The sequence below is a fragment of the Geotrypetes seraphini genome, chromosome 1, assembly GCF_902459505.1.
Source record: "Geotrypetes seraphini chromosome 1, aGeoSer1.1, whole genome shotgun sequence".
Taxonomy (NCBI): Eukaryota; Metazoa; Chordata; class Amphibia; order Gymnophiona; family Dermophiidae; genus Geotrypetes; species Geotrypetes seraphini.
Genome location: NC_047084.1, coordinates 444,998,993 through 445,017,639, shown reverse-complemented (window position 1 = coordinate 445,017,639; position 18,647 = coordinate 444,998,993). Strand labels below are relative to the sequence as shown.

Sequence of the window (18,647 nt, the reverse complement as noted above, 5' to 3'; positions counted from 1 at the left end):
GTGGGGGATGAGGTCCGCCCCGGGCACAGTCTTCCTAAGGGCATGGTGGCACCCCTCCTCATCTCTGCCCGCTTGCTTCCCCACCTGCCCGCCCACTCGCTCCCCATTCCTCGCTTCGATCACCCCTTGCCTTCCACCGTACCTTTTTGGCACTCTCTCTGACGTCACTTCCGGGACCCTCACCTAGGAAGTGGCATCAGAGAGAGTGCCAAAAAAGTACAGGAGAAGTAAAGGGGGCACACGCATGGGAGAGGAGTAGCGCCACCACCCCGGGCACCCCTTACTATAACTATGGCAACTTTTAACCTGTTAACTGTATATAATGTATATAATGTAACCCTTTTTGAGCTCTTTGGGGGAGAATTTATAGAATTAGGACAGAATGTTTAAGTAACTCCTCAGCTTGGGTTTTATTTTTTCTTTCTTTAGTGCAAGAAGGGGTTAAATAATTTCCTTGTTTTTCACTTTTTAATTTAGGCTCATTGTTATACAAAAACCGTTAGCCTGGGTAAAGCCGCACCTTGAGCACTGATGTAAACGAAGTTTTTCAGAGCACATTAAAATTTGCCATGCTGCTCCCCTGATGATTGGGAGATTTGCATCTGGTAGCAGTTCACTCAGCTGCACGGAAGATCTCTCCCTTCGGAGCATTGAGAAGCGGACACATGACATTTGCAAAGAGCAGTTTGCCCACCCGAGTGCCAGGGCAAACTGGAGAAAATTCTCTGCTTCCAATTTCATCAGAAACGCGGGGAATATTGCAAATGACACTACCAAATCAACTGTAAATAGCTGGTAATTTGATTGACATCTGGAAAGCTGTCACAGGCTGAGCAGCCCATAAGAGGAACATTTACTGAGTGCGAAGGCAGCTTTCAAGTAAATCACTTTTTTGTCCAGTGGGGCCCAGCCAGATTATAATTGCATGTCCTTCCCTTCATTGCAAATTCCCCATTACTGCTACCAGCAGTGTCTCATTTAAAGGGAGGTTGTCTTCCAGACAGTCAGAATGCTTTATGTTAACTCCTCACCTCCCTGCAGGCAGGCTGGCAGTTCACAGTACTTAAGCAGAATGCACAGGTTTCATTGTCCCAGTCAGTTTTTGACTCATTAAGGCTCCCACTGATGCTGCTTAAACTTTGAGCTGTCATTCCAAGCCTGAGTCTGCCTCTTGCTCTTTGATCCAGGCAGGGGTAGAGATCCTACACAGTTACTGTACAGGATTGGGGGGGGGAGAGTGTCTCAACCATTACACAACAACAACCTCTAATGGCCGGACGTAGGTAACAAGTACTGGTTTATGTGGCCTCTGATCAAGGACTATCACAGAAGGCGAGGTTAGGCGGGCACTCTGAAATGGAGAAAACTATGGATTGATACACTTGGAGGTTTGCAGTGTTGTATTCCAGTGGAAATCTGTTCTGTTTAATCTGGAATCACAAAGGAACAGATGGAAACACCTAGACTTAAAAAAAAATCTTTGAAGTCTTGCAAAGCTTCTTCAAATTGTATTTTATGTTTTTATTATTGAATGAATACAACTAAAAGTTAACAAACATATTTCAGAGATGGCTTAAGGCAGTGGTCCACAAAAACATTGAACTTTTTTCATTATTATTATTTTTATTTTCTTTGGCTTTGATTGTAAGAGACGGGGCTGCCAGAAGTTAAAACCATGTAATTATTTACAGCTTTATAAAATAAACGAGGTGCCACTGAAAAGTTCTTAACCCAACCAACAAAGTTGGGGCAGTCTCCATCGAGGGCTATAGACTTATGGCCTCTTTTACAAAACCGTGCGCCAACACCCCCGAAGCCCTTTAAATCTCTATGGGCTTTGGGGCCATTAGCGCAGCGCAGCCCCTAGCGCGGCCTTGTAAAGGAGGCCGTTATTCCAGTGATTTTCCACATTTTTTATTCCTTTGGAAAAATACAGAATGAAAAAAAAAAAGGAAAATCACTGGACTAAGTCTATAGCCCTCGATGGAGACTGCCCCGACTTTGTTGGTTGGGCTGAGAACTGTTCAGCAGTCCCTCGTACTGGATCAAGCCTGCGGCTCTAGTGGTAAACAAGAGTATGGGAGTGTAGTAGGACTTGCTCACAAGGTGCTAACAGCTAATTAATAGATGTCTGAGAAAGTGTGTATCACAGAACTACAGTAGGCAGAGGCTACGAAATGCAGAACAGGTGATTAATAAAACAATTTTACCAGTCAATTGTTTGATTTAGGCTTAGATATTACTTCACTGGGAATTTACAGTTGATTTTCAAAGCAATCTGTAAATCTGGTTCACTTGAGCTGATGGCTTTTTATTCACTTTTTAAAACATACAGGGTCCTGTGTCCCACCCGCAGGAAATTGTATCAGAGGAGGCGGGAGGTGGCAGAGGGTCTTGCCGAAAGCAGCCTATCATGCTGCTGCTGCCACTGGTGACTGACAACTTTACAGGAGCATGGGGGAGTGAGAGAGGAGAAGGAGCAGTGGGTGGGGGAGAGAAGGAGAAAGCCAAGGGAGGGAAGAAAAGGCTTAACTTGTAAGACTAAGTGAGGTATTTTGGCATCCTTAATCAGTAGCTTGAGCCTATGGGAAGTCTCATTTAATAGGTTGCCACCAAAGACCTTGTTGAATGGAGGACAAAACAGGCACATGTTTAGTTTTTTCAGAAAGAAAAATAAATGGAGACCTAGAGAATGTACCTGGGGATGGGTATGTGTGCTCCTGTATGGCATACATGGTTTCTGTTATTATATATCCTTCTACACTGTTACCTGAAATATGCAATGATGTACAAAAGCACATATGAGATAGCCCCTTCTCTGTAGAGCTTACATTCTAATTAGCACACACATGTATAGATCAAATGAGATTTGGAAGGGGGTTGTATTTATTAAGAAAATGGTAAATCCAACAAGGTTGTGAATAGGAGAATTAGGGGTTAAGATTTTAAAAGCAGCCTCAAAAAGGTAGAGTTTGAAACTAGATTTAAATAAGGTCAAGAGGAACCTTGATGCACCAAATCAGGAAATCTGTGCACAAGCCACTGGTCAGACTTGGCACCTACCAGGGGGCAGCAGAAGCAGTTAGGATTAGAGGTCTGCACGGGAATGGGGATCGTGGGGGTCCCGCGGGAATCCCCCCAACCCACGGGACTCCCATGAGGACCCCCCTCTAGCCAACGGGACTCCCACGGGGATGGAAGGCTTTGGAAGCAGGGTTCGTCCATATAATATAATGGACACATCAGCCTTAGTAAAAGAGGGGGTTTATAAGTTAATTACCTGAACAGAAAACAAAAAAAGGGTTCCACCAAAGAGATTCCACAAGGAAAACAGCAGCGCAAACACAAAAGAAACTGTGGAATTGATGATCCTGTCAGAAGTAATTGCTGCTTTTTATGGGGACAGGTGGGGTTGGAGAGGATCCTGATGGGGACGGGTGGGGATGGAGAGGATCCTGGCGGGGATGGGTAAGATTTCTGTCCCTGCGCAACTCTCTAGTTAGAATGCAGTGAGACAGGAATGCTGCATATTATCTTCCCTCTTTTCTCTTCTTCTTGCCACTTTCTCCCTTTCAGAAATGGAAAGCAAAGTGGATTCATGATTCTTAAAGCCCGGGCCTGTGCTCAAACACCATGTGTCACTTCATCCAAGAGGAAGTCCTCTGTCAGACAGTGGCAGGACAGCTCTTGAGTGCAAGCCTGTCTTTCAAGGACCTGCACCAGCACTTCATCCTCTATGCTCCAGAAGAGGAAGGGCAGGCAACCCGGTAGGAGGCAGGGAAAAGGGGGAGATGTTGGGTACAAGGGTGGGAAGGGGAGATGCTGGATTAGGGGGTAGAGAGGGGAAGGGGAGGCACTGGACTTTGGGGGGGGGGTTAAGGAGAGTAAAGGGAGATGGGAGATGCTGGACTGTTGGAGGGTAGGGAAGGGGAAATGCTGGACTACAGGAGGAGGAGGTATGGTATAAGGCAGTGGTCTCAAACTCAAACCCTTTGCAGGGCCACATTTTAGATTTGTAGGTACTTGGAGGGCCGCAGAAAAAAATAGTTAATGTCTTATTAAAGAAATGACAATTTTGCATGAGGTAAAACTTTTATAGTTTATAAAACTTTTCTTTAACAGTTAAAAGGAAAGATATATAAACTATAAAGAGTTTTACCTCATGCAAAATTGTCATTTCTTTAATAAGACATTAACTGTTTTTTCTGTGGCCCTCCAAGTACTCTATTTTTTTCTGCAGCACTCACATTTAAAGTTCAATATCTTTTCTTTCTCAAAACTGGCACATTTCAATCACTAAATTGAAAATAAAATCATTTTCCTACCTTTGTTTGGTAATTTCATCAGTCTCTGGTTGCACTTTATTCTTTTGACTGTGCATCCAATACTTCTTCCCTTCTTTCAGCCTCCTGTATGCTTCCTCTCCTCCAGACCTCATTCCCTCCCCCAACTTTTTCTTTCTTTCTCTGTCTGTCTTTCTCTGATTCCGTGCCCCATTTTTTGCTTTGTTTCTGGTTCCCTGTCCCCCATCCTTCTTCCTTCCTTCCTCCGTGCCCCATTTTTTGCTTTTTTTCTGGCTCCCTGTCCCCACCCCACCTTCTTTCTTTCTTTCTTCCTTCCTTCCTGCCCTCCCCCATGCCACCGCCACCGCGGAATAGGCTGCTGCCGCTGCCGCTATCGGGAACAGGCAGAGATCTCCCTGCTTCTCTTCTGCACCGGGCCGACCAACTCTCGCCGCCCGACGTCAATACTAACGTCGGAAAGGACGTTCCGGGCAGCCAGGCAGCGATTGGCTAGCCAGAACGTCCTCTCGACGTCAGAATTGACGTCGGGCCGCGAGAGTTGGTCGGCCCCGCAGGGAAGAGAAGCAGGGAGATCAAAGAACACGGTGCCAGCCTGATCCCCGATGGCACCAGTGAGAAGCGGGGTCGGCACCACTACTCTAGACGAGCCGCGAGCCGCACTCTAGGGAGAACAGTGGACTGCCCCCCCCCCCCCTTGGTACGCCACTGGAGCAGCAGCGTGTCTGGCCGGCTTGTTCATTCAAAGCCGCGGGTTGGTGGCTCCTTGCGAGATCTGTGCCTGCGTCTGAAGCCTCTCTGATGTTGTGACATCAGAGAGGCTTCCGATGCAGGAGTGGATAGCGCAAGGAGCCGCCAACCCGCGGCTTTGAACGAACGAGCCGGCTGCTGCTCCAAAAGGAAGAGAATGATGCCTCCAGACCGCGGGCCGCAAATAAAACCTGGAGAGCCACATGCGGCCCGTGGGCCGCGTGTTTGAGACCGCTGGTATAAGGTCTTGAGCTGCCCCTGGGGTGGCAGTGAGGGGACACATGGCTGAAGGCTTGCCTAGGGTGGTGGATATCCTTGGAACAGCCCTGCCTGTACACCCAGTCACTGTTAAGGACAATTCTATAATGAAGGTGCCCACATTTATGGGTCCCTTGAGCAAGTGAGTGTATAGAACACTCACACTTTCTCCTAAGGGTGCCTAAGTGTTATTCTGCAATGGTGTGTGTATGTGACATAGAGCATCAGTGCAGGAAGGACTTATATATGGGCAGGTCTCCCAGTCACACAAGTAACAGAATACTGCTGCATTTATGCATTCAGATCTCAGGCTGGTGTAACTGTGGGTGCTCAAATGTCAGGCATGCTGATACCAGGATGTGGTACAAGTAGGGTTATCATATGGCTCCAGAAAAATAGAAGACAGATTGAGACATCTGGGTTTTACTTCCATTGAAAGCAATTAGCGTCCGGACAGCTTTTCAAAACCCGGCACTTTGTCCACATTTTGAAAAGCTTGGAGCTTGGGGCCGCGTCTGGACGGCATCTGCACATGGGTGAATACAACGCGGTGACATCACACGCATGCGCAGATGCCCTCCAGAAGTGGCCCGAAGAGATGAGGTTTGTGTGGGGCTGGAGTTGGGGGACAGAACAAGGCAGGCCGGGGCCATGCATCCTCTTTCTGCCCAGTAAAAATCTGGTAACCCTAAAAGCAAAGGAAGTAAAACCCGAATGTCTCAATCCATCCTCCCTTTTCTGGAGCCATATGGTAACCCTAGCTATGAACATTCTGATTTCAGATGCCATTAAAGAATAGGCTTCCATTTTACATCCTCAGGGCACCTAAATGGAGGTATCCAGTTATAGAATTGCCCCTGTCTTATTCTATGGCTTTTAGGAGCACAAAGTTCAGCTTGCCCTGTTCCCTAAGAAGAGGCTTGAGGCAAGGTAGAAATAGGCCATAAAGGTACTTAATTCTTCCTAAACGCTGGGCTTCTGTCACTGAAATCTGGCTGGCAGGCCCCTTTTCTGCTTTGTGCACAGCATTTAGTGTAGAACAGTTAAGGAGCCATTGCTTGGCCATACAGCGCCGGTGTTTCATGGCATGCACCCCAGGAGTTCCCAGAGGGTCATAGACCCTGCTAATTGTACTGAGCCTGCCTGTCTTGCAAGTGTCAGATGATTTGATAGGAGTGACGTGCAGCTAAATGGAACAGGAAGAGACACGGCCGTGGACTGTTAGTCCATTAGGTTGCTTCGGCAGCTTGTTTTACCGAGGAAGCCTCTAATGGGTTTTCGGCAATAATTACTCTCTCTTTCTCCTGCTATTCAACATGACAGGCACTTGCTGAAGTCACAGCTCATATATTTGCACTCTAATGGCTCCAGTGCTAAGTTATCTTAAGAATGTTTGGCCAAGAAATGACAGCACTTATTTTTTTCTGGGGTAGATAGGGGCGCTTGCTAAGGCAGGTGACAGTCGTCGTTTCTTAGGTAGAAGTAGTGGGCAGCAAATCATACTTATGAGAGGAAAGTTTCAGACTGTCAGTGTTTATCTTTCATATGTGCTAGTGCTTCAGCCAGGTCTAAAGCTTCTCCCCTTGCCTTGTTTCCTTTCATCCTTCCTCACTTTAAATTGCTTTGGTGAGGATGCATGTCATGTGCTCTGCCACTAGGCCACTCCTCACCCGAGGGCGACTGACTGCATGATAAGAACGTTCTGCTCTTCTAGATAGAGAGGATTGTGTTCTTGGCTTTCAGTACTAGCTGGGACTAGTGCAGGTTTCTGATAAACCAGTGTAATCTGCTTCATTAATGTGATTTCCAAGTGGATTGAAGTTTCTGCATGCAGGTTTTTAGGGAGGGTGACATTTTAAGGCAGTGGTATTCACTCCCAGTCTTTGAAGGTTGTCAATACATCAGGATTCAGGATATGCCTAATGAATATGCATGAGAGCAATTTGCATACAGTGGAGGTAGTAGGTGTAAAAATCTCTCACGTAGATTCATGAGGGTTATCAGTCCCATTGGCAGCCCTGGAACACTAGGTGTGAAAGCCAAGGTTTAAAGGCATAGTCATAAGTTTATCACTATCCCCTTCTTTTACTAAGCCTGATAATGCAGGTCGACATGTTAAATGCTCCAAAGCCCATAGGGACTGAATGGGTGTTGGATCATTTGTAGTGTGGCATTCGCTTAGTAAAAGGGGGCCCTGTGTTTGGATGCAATTGAATAACAGTCCCAAAAGCAGGCTTCCACTTATTCATGGAATGAAAACCTCAGACATTTGATAAAATCATTGAAATGAAAATAACTTGGAATAGTCTCATTCAGAATTAAATTATTTCTAAGCAAAAAGGCACATCTGTTGGCAAGGCCCGAAGAATAGACCATGATTTATCCTCACTGTTTGCACACCAAACCACACTACACCAGTGGTTCGTAAACCTGTCCTAGGAGAGACCCAGCCAGTTTGTTTTTCAAGATATCCCTAATGAATATGCATGAGGTAGATTTGCCTGCCTGTCATCTCTATTATATGCAAATTTGCTCATGCATATTAATTAAGGATATCTTAAAAACCCAACTGGCTGGGGGTCCCCCAGGACAGGCTTAAGAACCACTGGTATACACCACTAGAGAACTGCTTTCAATTCTACCAATTGAAAGCAATCTTCCTGTAACACAATATGTACTACAACTATAGATATTAACTCTCAGTTAAGGCAATCACATTATCCACCTGCTCAGATAAATGAGCCTTAACCAACTTCTTAAATGTCAAATAATCCAGTTCTACAAATAGATCCATAAGTAATTGTTCCAAATACAAGGAGCAACCCAAAAAATGCACTTGTATGATATTCCTTCAAACCAAGTCATATTTCAAGTTAGCATTTTATCTAATATACCACTTTCTGGAAGACCTTCAAAGCAGTTTAGAACATTAAAACATGTATATAGGTAATGATAGAGTAGATATACAAGATGGAAAAGTTACAATTCTGAGAGGAAGGAGAAAGTGGGTCTAGGACGATTCATGGCGGCCATTTCATTGCAGCCAGTTCAAAGTGGCTGTTTCAGTGCTGAATCATCCTATGAAATGTCCCGTGATGAAACAATCATAATGAATCGTTTCATTCCGTGCAGACAAGCATTAGAAATCACAGTGTGAGACAGATTTGGTGCACCCGATTCAACATAACGGAGGTAATGCCCCCCACCCCCTCCAATTCTTCCTCTATCCTCCCTGACCATGATCACAGTATAACCTGTTTTTTCCCATCGGGAAGTGCATGGAATGTACCATGTGAGAGCAGGAAGGACTGAACCGCTGCTTAAGGCACCAACTCCAGAGCTGGAATGGGACTATTCTGGAGCACAAGAGTCAACTCTGGAGCAGCAGTCCATGGGTGAGGCCAGGAAGCAGGCGGTGGTGGCTGATAGAGAGCCCAGATCGTGGAGGGAGAAGCTGATACCGGATTATCACATCCTTCAGCTGCTCGTTGCCTCCATGAGGGCCATGCCCGCCCTCTGCAAGTACTGAGGAGGGGGGTGGGGCATCTGTGTCTCTTACGTGATGGCTCTTCCCTGAATGCTGCCTTATTCCAGCCACCTTGGAGATATATCGGACTGATGTTAGACTGAGGAAGCCCAGCCTCCACATATTGAGACAATTCATCATGGCCATTTCATCGTAGCTGCGATGAAACATCCTATTCCAGAAAAAAGGATATATGTAGAAATAAAAACATAAAGTAAAAAAAAACCCAAAAACATTTTTATTGGACTAACTTAATGTAGTTTATGATTAGCTGGAAAAAGTGTTATCTTATTTCATTAAGTGCTAATTTGCAGAAACAAAATTCTACAAGGGTTGTTCAATAATTTAGCTACTTGAATACGAAAGAAAGTAGCAAGCATGTTGAAACAAGTCTATGAATGTGTGACATGTCTCAAGGTTGCTCATGCATAGTGAGAGTTAACATTCCAAGAGACAGGATGTCAAGAGAGTCCTCGTGCAAATCAAGTAAGAGACTGCTAGATTTAGAGCACCGTTCAGTGATAAAATTTCTTACAAAAGGAGGGAAAAAGCCAAAGGAGATCCATGAATGCATGACTGCAGTTTATGGTGAGTCTGCTTCATCATCCTACAAAGTAAAATTTTGGAGCAAGCAGTTTAAGTGGGGTAGAAAGTCCATTAAAGATGACCTCACACTGGATGGCCTGTGGAAGCAACTTCCACAGAAATGTGCAAGAGTAGAGGATTTAATTTTGTTAGAGAATTAAGATTTCCCAAATAGCTGAAGAAATGGGCATCTCGGCAGGTACAGTTTGGAAAATAATTAATGAAAAGTTGGGCAAATCCAAGGTGGATGGACAAGATGGATTCCAAGAATGCATCCAAGAATGCTGAACCAATGTCAGAAGGCCAGTGCAAGATGGATTCCAAAAATGCATCCAAGAATGCTGAAGCCAAGTCAGAAGGCCATGAGGCTCCAGTGCTGTCAGGAGAACTTGGAGATGCTCCGTGAAAAGCAAGTAAATTTTTTTTTTATCGTTTGGTGACTGGAGATGAGACTTGGGTCTATCACAGAGATTCTGAGTAGAGAATGACATGGTGTCAAAATTCATCACCGTTCTTGTCGCCGCGAATAATCAATCCCATGTCATTCTTTAGTGTTTATGTCAACTTCAGTCCTTTTACACCAGCATTCTTAAATGCAAGGCCTGAGGGTCAGTGGTTGCTCCCATTCATACTCTGATTCTTACTTCTCTCCTTAAAGAATGACATAGAGATGGTTTTCCACGGTTATCAGCGGGGACAGGAATGGTGATGAATTTTGTCACCTTAACAAGGAAAACTGCAGACGGGCGTACAATGATGCAAGCAAAGTTTATTATAACAATAGATAAAATGCGGTTAAAAACATCACCTAAAGACAAATAAATGGACCCGACATGGTCCGTGTTTCGGAAAACACGCCTTCATCAGGGGTCCTAATAAGTCAAATAGAACATACAGAATAAAATTATATCAATACATATATGTTTGAATACATCAACATATATAAATAAAGAAATGCACGAATCAAAATTAGCACTATGAAATGTAAACCTTAAAACCATGAAGGACAGAAACATACGGGTGAAAAACCAGAGAAAAAGAAAATAAAATGTAATAGGTAAGGGCGATGATAATTATAATAATAAAGAAGATAATAATAATAATAAAGAAGATCATCCAAAGCAAAAAGGAATGAAAATAGCCAACATGACATGCACCAAAAGCCAACACCAAAAGTGGTGAAGCAAATGATGGTGTTAGGAGCAAACCAGAAAAACTACTAGAAAGGAAATGAATACAGAATGATATGTATATAATGTGTCATAAAGGAATACCATCAATGGATAAAACCGATGAGACCTAAAGGAGTAACACCAATAAGTGAAACAGATAAAGAAAACACACTTAAAAATAAAAATGAAAGTGAAAAATATGTGTAAGATATATATATCATGATGATATAATGAAACATACCCAAATGGAAAACGAATCAGTTGAAACCGCAAGCAAGCTGTAGAGATAAATCATACTGATAAAGAGGCATAAGGGAAATACATGAGTGTTATGCTCAAAGGGACGAATGAGAATATTAGTCAGTGTACTAAAAAAACAGAAAAAAGTATATGGGTCTTAGACTACATTGATGGGACAATTGGACCTAAAATAATAAAAACATAAAAAATCATAAACTGCTGACAAAGGCTCAAAAAGTATTAAAAAAAGGATTTGGTCTGCATATCACTATGAGGTTGAAAGTTACAAAATAAATAAAATGTAACACTAATGAACCAGAGAAATAGCATAATTAAAATAGAGCCGACCTCCAAACCGTCGGAACTGAAAAAATATATCTTTAGCCCAAGCCTGAAGAGAAGAGCACTTTACAAAGGGTATAAGGGGTGTAATAGGACCAGAAACATCTAAAATAGGCAACCTCAAAAGATAAAAGTAAAAGCCAAAAAGGGCTGTGGACCAGGCAGCCGGAGTAAATACTAGAAACAAAAGGTCAGCCTGAGCTAGTGTTTCAGAAGATACATTAAAAATACATTAAAAACATGGCGCTGATATGGAATAATAAATACCGGAGCCAAAAAACCAATGCAGATGAAAAAAATTCAAGACAGAAAAATCTGCAGGCAAAGCCATGGCAACTGTCTTCTGGGATGATGAAGGACTTTTGCTTTTGAAGTTCATTCCACACAAGACAACTATAACCGGGGAGAGTTACACCAACACAATGATCACTTTGCAAGAGACAGGGAGAAAAGACAAGGAAAACTCACAGCAACTGTGCTGCTTCTTCACGACAATTCGACTGTGCACACTTCACGACAATCACAGGCTGCCACCAAAGAATGTGGGTTTCAGTGGCTGAACCTTCTACCCTACAGTCCTAACCTGGTTCCTTCAGATTATTTCCTGTTCTGCGTTGTGAAGAATTCTGTCTTTGGACAGCGGTTTTCAAATGATGAAGATGTCAAGGAAGCTGTGACGTTCTGGTTTGAAGGTCAAACAGAAGAATTCTTTTCAAAGGGGTTAAAGTCAACTGGCTGTCCCGAGATCCACCTTCCTATGCTCAATGGAGAGCTTTGATGATTGTTCATGCGACGCTGGAGCGGAGACTAGTGGGAGATTTAGATCATGGACCGGGCCGCAAATTCTGTCAGACCTGGGAATGCTTCTGGCAGGACCTCACACCGTATGCTCGCAGTAGACTCTTGAATCGTTAGGACTATCTTACACTCTTAGTCTTGGTAGTGGCATTGGACTTTCAGGGTGGGGAGGGATGGGAGGGATGGGAGGGAAGGAGGTGAGCTTGCACTGTTATTCTTTGGCTATGTATGCAACTTCTATTTGTATGATCTGGTAGAAATAATAAAAATCATTTGAACATTAAAAAAAAAAAAAAGTCATTGCAGGAAAAGTAGACAAAGTGTATGGAGCTATCAGGGGATTATATTGAAAAATATAACAATTTAAAAAAAAAAAAAACCCACTCTTTTCTATTATTGCATGCCCCTTATAATTACCCCTACCTCAAACCACCAACCAACTGCCCCAGCACCCTGTACAATGTCCAGCTCCTAAAAATAACCCCTGTAACTGCTCTATGACCCTGAAAATTGCCCCCCCACCACCACAACAAAAACTAACCCCCTCCACCCCAGCCCTACAACTTATGTACCAGTTTTATAACAGGTTCACGATTTTGCAAGCCCATGGAATAAATGTGTCCAATACAATAACAGCTTCTTTTTCCTTGTGCTTAAGGAGCTCTGAAAACCATATTGCATAATGGTGCTGTAGTGTAATTTCTGTATGGAAATGAAACTGTTTCCATGTGTACTAAGTGTTCCATTGCTTTGCACTTCATCACAGAAATATCACCAGTCAAACTGGGAAAATTCCTTTATTAATGTGGGCCCCATAATATTAAGACCCCCCATTGCTGACACAGAAATTAGTCTGAATCTTCCTATAGTTTTAGACCAAAATGGCATTTTGATGAATGAGAGCACAGAAATTAAAATTCTAAATGATCACATCTTAATAGATAATTACTATGTAAAGCAGTACTTCGCACAAACTGCCTCAAAGGTGCCTGTGGAAGATTTGTGAGCAGAAGCAGACTCAAAATATTGAAGAGAAAATGGAGGTCCTACTAGTTGAGGAAGAGAAGTGAGTATTCAGTGTAGCAATAGATCAGGATGCTCTTGAATTTAAAGTATAGTAACTAACTTGCTAGTCATACGCAAGGAGTAGTACTGGCCTGCATGTACTGTACTCTTTCTGAGATTATATTCAAGCACATTTCTGATATCAGGTACAACTTTCTTTAAATTAGGCCCAGATTCTGTAACCGGAGCTGTTGGCGGCTGCCTTAAAAGTGGCTACCAATGGAGTATCAATCACGCGATGGTGCCGGGTACAGAATCACACCTCCAGTAAAGGTAGGCTTCAAAAATGTAGACCAGGGTTTTCCAGGCCTACATTTCCGGTTCCTATCTTTGATGTGAATTGTGCTTCCATAGGCTGCTTTAATGCCACTTCTTGCGTTAGCCACACCCACAGTGGCATTAGACAACCTAAAGTGCCTATGGAGGTGTAATTCCAGTGCAAGTTGAAACTCAGTTAAAAATGTAATTTAAACAGCATTTTTTTACTGAGCTTGGATGCTTATCGGCGCCTAAAAAAATTGGCACCAGTTAGAGAATCTGGGCCTTAGTTTCTAACTCCCATCTTTTCTATCTCCGGTATCTAATGAGAGATTAGAGAAACTGGGGCTCTTTTCCCTGGAAAAGCGGAGACTTAGAGGGGACATGATAGAGACTTACAAGATCATGAAAGACATAGAGAAAGTGGAGAGGGACAGATTCTTCAAACTTTCGAAAACTACAAGTACGAGAGGGCATTCGGAAAAATTAAAAGGGGACAGATTCAGAACCAATGCTAAGAAGTCCTTCACTCAAAGGGTGGTGGATACCTGGAATGTGCTTCCAGAGGGTATGATAGGACAGAGCACGGTATTGGGGTTGAAGAAGGGATTAGATAATTTCCTGAAGGAAAAAGGGATAGAAGGGTAGAGATAGAGGAATACTATACAGGTCCTGGACCTGATGGGCCGCTGCGTGAGCGAACTGCTGGGCATGATGGACCTCTGGTCTGACCCAACAGAGGCAATGCTTATGTGCTTATCTATATATTCTAATATTTGCTTACACCCTTTGTTATCTATTAAAATGTTTTATTGTGCATTGTGTTGGCATTGTAATGTAGCATACTAAGCCATACCTTGTATTGCTGTTTGAATATTTTTACCGCTCTAATTGTCTACGGCCTGTTTGACTTATTCCTGCTGTACACCACTTTGAGTGAATGTCTTCAAAAAGCAGTAAATAAACCCTAATTAATAAAAGAATAAATAAATCCACTCATGTGCGTACTGTTGCTTGAAAAGTACTGGACTTTTTGGGGGGTATTTTGCAGAACACAAGAGTACAGGGGAAATTCTAAAATAAAAATCAATTTCAAAATTAAAGTTAATGGCATCATTAATGAGCTTTAACAAGCTCATAAACACACAAAAAAATGAAGGTTAATTGGGTAACAGGTGCCTAAGTCGGTAGATGTTTTTTTTAAGTTGGGCATTTCTAGGCATCATTAGGCGCCTACATTAGGTACCTCAATGTAGGCGAGGTGAACCCTGGCCTACATTATACACATCTACAGTGTAGGTACGGTTCTGTTAGCAACGCCTAACTTGTGATTGACATGTCTAGGCGCCTACATTGTAGGCGGCGTTAAGAGAATCTGACCCGCCTTTGCTATATTTAACATTGTCCAGTTTTCAGCATTATTTATCCACTCGTATTTCAAGAATTTGTATTTGTTTATGTAACATTTTTGATCCAGAACATCTGTTCCACTTTCCTATATGTAATGTAATGAAAAGTCAGACTTTAATGTAAGGTTTTCTTCACATTTCAGATCAATGTTGGGAGTTACACCTGCTACCAGGTATGTTTAGGATTTGATATATTGCAGCTATTGAGCCATCCTTCACTGGGATGTTTTTTGTAACCCCTCCCCCTCCCCAAATACTAACTGGAAAGACAAACTAGTAAGAAAATAGGTTTGGGATAATAACTGGTTATGCTTCTAAGATTAGAAAGATAACCAGTTATGTGCTGGCTATGAACCCATCAATATGGTATATGCTTATGGCACATAAATGTTCATTTCTCCTCTATTTCAGACCAGACTCTACGTCAGCAGATTCTGTTCTTAAATACTGATGACACCTGAGATGCCCTAACCTGCATGTCATATAATTCCCACTTCTATGACTTGTCTGAAATGGGCTGAAGATGTATAGATGTTTGTTTCATTTTTTTTTTTTAGCTTTTGTGTACCATTTTGAATGATGCTGTTTCCTCAGTAAACCCCCCACCCCCCTTTTACAAAGCCACACATGACTTTTCATCACGCGCTAACCCCTGCGCTGGCCCCCCCCAAAAAAAATACCGCCTGCTCAAGAGGAGGCGGTGGCAGCTAGCGCAGTCGGCGGTTTAATGTGCGCTATTGCTCGCGTTAAACCGCTAGTGCGGCTTTGTAAAAGGAGCCCTTAGGATTCAGTGGTAGAGGTATTTATTATAGTGTTTGATAGAATATTAAGAAAATTCTCAGAATCAGGGTAACTTTCTGTAAATTTAAGGCGCATCATACTGCCGATTTCTTTGCACCCACTTTCTCTGGTTGTTGTTGTTAGCGTAAGGGCTGTGTACCTGCATTGTAGCCCTGATTATATAAACAGCACCTAAAAAAATAGTTGCCGAGCAACGTGGGTGGCGCTTAGTGGATGTCAGTCACCCGTTAGGCACCATTTACAGAACTGCGCTTACTGGCGCCTAAATTGCATTTAGGTGCTGGAAGGTGTCAAATCTTAGCCACCCCCTATTTATGCCAGGGTTTTCTTGACCTAAATACTGACACCTAAGTCCGGTTTAGATGCCTAGCCATAAAACACGCCCAAGATATACCTATAACTACGCCCACTTTCTGGTAGGCACCTTGGGTTATGTGCTTACATGAAAGTGATAGGTGCCTACCACCCAGTTAATTTTAATTTTTGCCAATTATGAGCTTATTGTTATTTATTAATGGCATCGATTAAGCAAATTTTAAAATTAACCCCTTCCCCCCTTCTTTTACAAAGTTGTGGTAGTAACTGTCACGCAGCAAATGCTTCAATGCCCATTAAATCCCTATAGGTGTCAGAGCGATTACCGCCCTAGATTAGGAGCCTAGATTGGCTAGGCACACTGATCTAGGTGCCTATCCTCAGGCGCCCTTTATTAGGGGCCTAGATTGGCTAGGCACACTGATCTAGGTGCCTATCCTCAGGCGCCCTTTATTAGGGGCCTAGATTGGCTAGGCACACTGATCTAGGTGCCTATCCTCAGGCGCCCTTTATAGAATCTGAGCCTATATGAATACCAGCTTCTATTTACTTGAAAAGATTTTATCTAACATGCACTGTCGTCTTATGTGTCATTAGTTTCAGTTTGACTCCATGAGCTCCACAGCTTGATCTTGGTAAATGTGGGTAAAGGCGATCTCTGTTTCTTTGAATCCTAGCACTACCAAGAAGTTCATGGGAACACGACACATAATTTAACTATAACGTTGTGTAATTCAGGAAAAGGTTAGAAAGAAATACATTTTTCTTTTAAGGAGAGTCACTAAGTCTTGATGTTATACATATGACCTTGAACTGTAGTGGGAACTCCATAAAACCATGAGGATGGCAGTGGGCACCAGAGGCTACAATTAGATGTGTTTGTTGCTCTTTCCCTGTTATTGCTAGTTAAGCGAATGCATTTCTTTCTTTCTAATACATGAGGCATTTTCTTTCTATGTGTCTACAGGTGTTCTCATTATATACACAGAGGCCCAGATTCTAGTAAAAGAATCCCGAAGTTAGACAGCGGTAGGCACCCTACCACCATCTAACTAACCAATCGGGATGCATGGGTTTTTTTTTTTAATTGATGGCGCCTATGTTGAAGGTAGAAAACAAAAACAAAAACAAAACTGCAGTGGAACGTACAAGGAGCAGGAATTTATTAAAAAGTCATAAAAACACATATAACGTGTATACAATAAAAAAAAATCCCCAAACTGGTCCTGATTTTCTTGTGGACCGAACCAGACACAGTCCGAGTTTCGAAAAACACTTCTTCCTCAGGGGTGCCGGATGGTGGTACGTAGAAAATAAAAAAAACAGACTGGAAAAAACAAAATTGAATGAAACAGGCGTAAAACTCTCACAGTGCAGCGCTCACACAGGAGAGTAATAGGCTTAGCGGGGATGGGCTGGGAAGGGGTGGGCCCACCTCATTTCGACGAGGCAGGCCGGACAGCCGGACGGCAGCAACGCCTGGCCAGCCAACAATTTAGAGGTTAGTTGGGGGATAGGTTAGGGGGGGTGTGAGCGCGGGGGGTGGTGTTAGCGTAGGGGGGAATTAGCGGGGGGTGTCTGGAGGGGGGCATCCTCTGGCAGGAGGGGTTGGGCACTCTCCTGCTGGTGATCGGGGGTGTTGGGTGGGTTGGGCACTCTCCTGCCCGCGATCTGAGGGGGAGACAGGCAGCCATGGCCGCTATACTTATCGTGGCAGGGAGATCCCTTGCTGCAATAAATATAGCGGCCACGTCTACTTACAATGTAGACCAGCTTTTTGCTGCCCTACATTGTAAGTGTCTCTCCCTCTACTAGGGAGATGCGTAGGGCCGCCTAGGTTTGCCTAAGGCCCTTAGGCGGTCTTGCAGACCTGCCTGGGAAGCATTTAAAAAAAAAACAACAACGTGCGTCCCGATTGGCTGATTAGACAGCTATAGGACACCTACAGCTGCCTAAAATCGGGACGCACTTTGCAGAATCCGGGCCTATGTGTTTTTATGACTTTTTAATAAATTCCTGCTCCTTGAACGTTCCACTGCAGTTTTGGTTTTGTTTTCTGCTTTGCACTTTTTCTGCAGTTTTTGTTGGTTCTTTTTTGTCTTGCCTATGTTGAAGGTACCATTTTCGTACCAAAGAAGCACCTAAGCATGCCTAAGGATGCCCGAGCCCGGCGTGGGCATGGTTTATGCCGAAAGTGACCTTAGGCATCCTTAGGCGACCCTAGGTGATTCCTTAGGCGCAAGACAGGCATCTTACATGTAGGCCTATAAAATGCATTTGAAGTGCCTGTTTTAAAAGCAACCGCAGTTCTATAAATGGCGCTGATGCATGATTGACAGGCAATCAGCGACCATTTTTAGGTGGCTGCCGATACCGGCGCCGTTTATGGAATCCGGGCCAGAATGCTGCTGATAGCTTTTAGGCTATTGCATAACTCTTAAGAATGGATATTTGGTTGTGAGGAGAACCTTGACAGTTTGATGGATAAATTCTTTCCTTCCTACAAATAAGTTTGCTATACTCTTTCAGAGTATTACCTACAGTGCAGTGCGGGGTGGGGTAGGGTTGTTTGATACTCAATGCAATTTAACTGGCCAGAAACAGATCTTGCCACATTAAATTGCTTGAATGGAGCTATCTGCTGAAATTCAGCAACACTTAATTGGTTAATGCTGCTGAGTATCACCACAGCCCACTAAATTCAAATTTGGCTATTTTGTAGGTAGCCTAGGGGCAGAGTCGGCAATTATGTGATTAAGGCCTAGAATCACTAACCTGCCCGATCGGGCCCAATCCGGGCAAGTCCGATGAATTCAGGAACGAAAAA

General features: G+C 43.4%; 1 protein-coding gene across 3 annotated transcripts in view; it reads left to right on the top strand.

Moving 5' to 3' along the window:
* The window catches only part of BNC2 (basonuclin 2), a 1,455,515-nt gene that overhangs the window by 441,566 nt on the left and 995,302 nt on the right, over positions 1-18,647 (top strand). The window contains exon 2 of one of the 3 annotated variants that reach the window (XM_033920433.1): positions 14,848-14,877. The exons of the other annotated variants lie outside the window; for them this stretch is intronic. The gene's annotated coding sequence lies outside the window, so the exon portion shown is untranslated. The remainder of the gene's footprint in view (positions 1-14,847; positions 14,878-18,647) is intronic. 3 annotated transcript variants of the gene reach the window in all.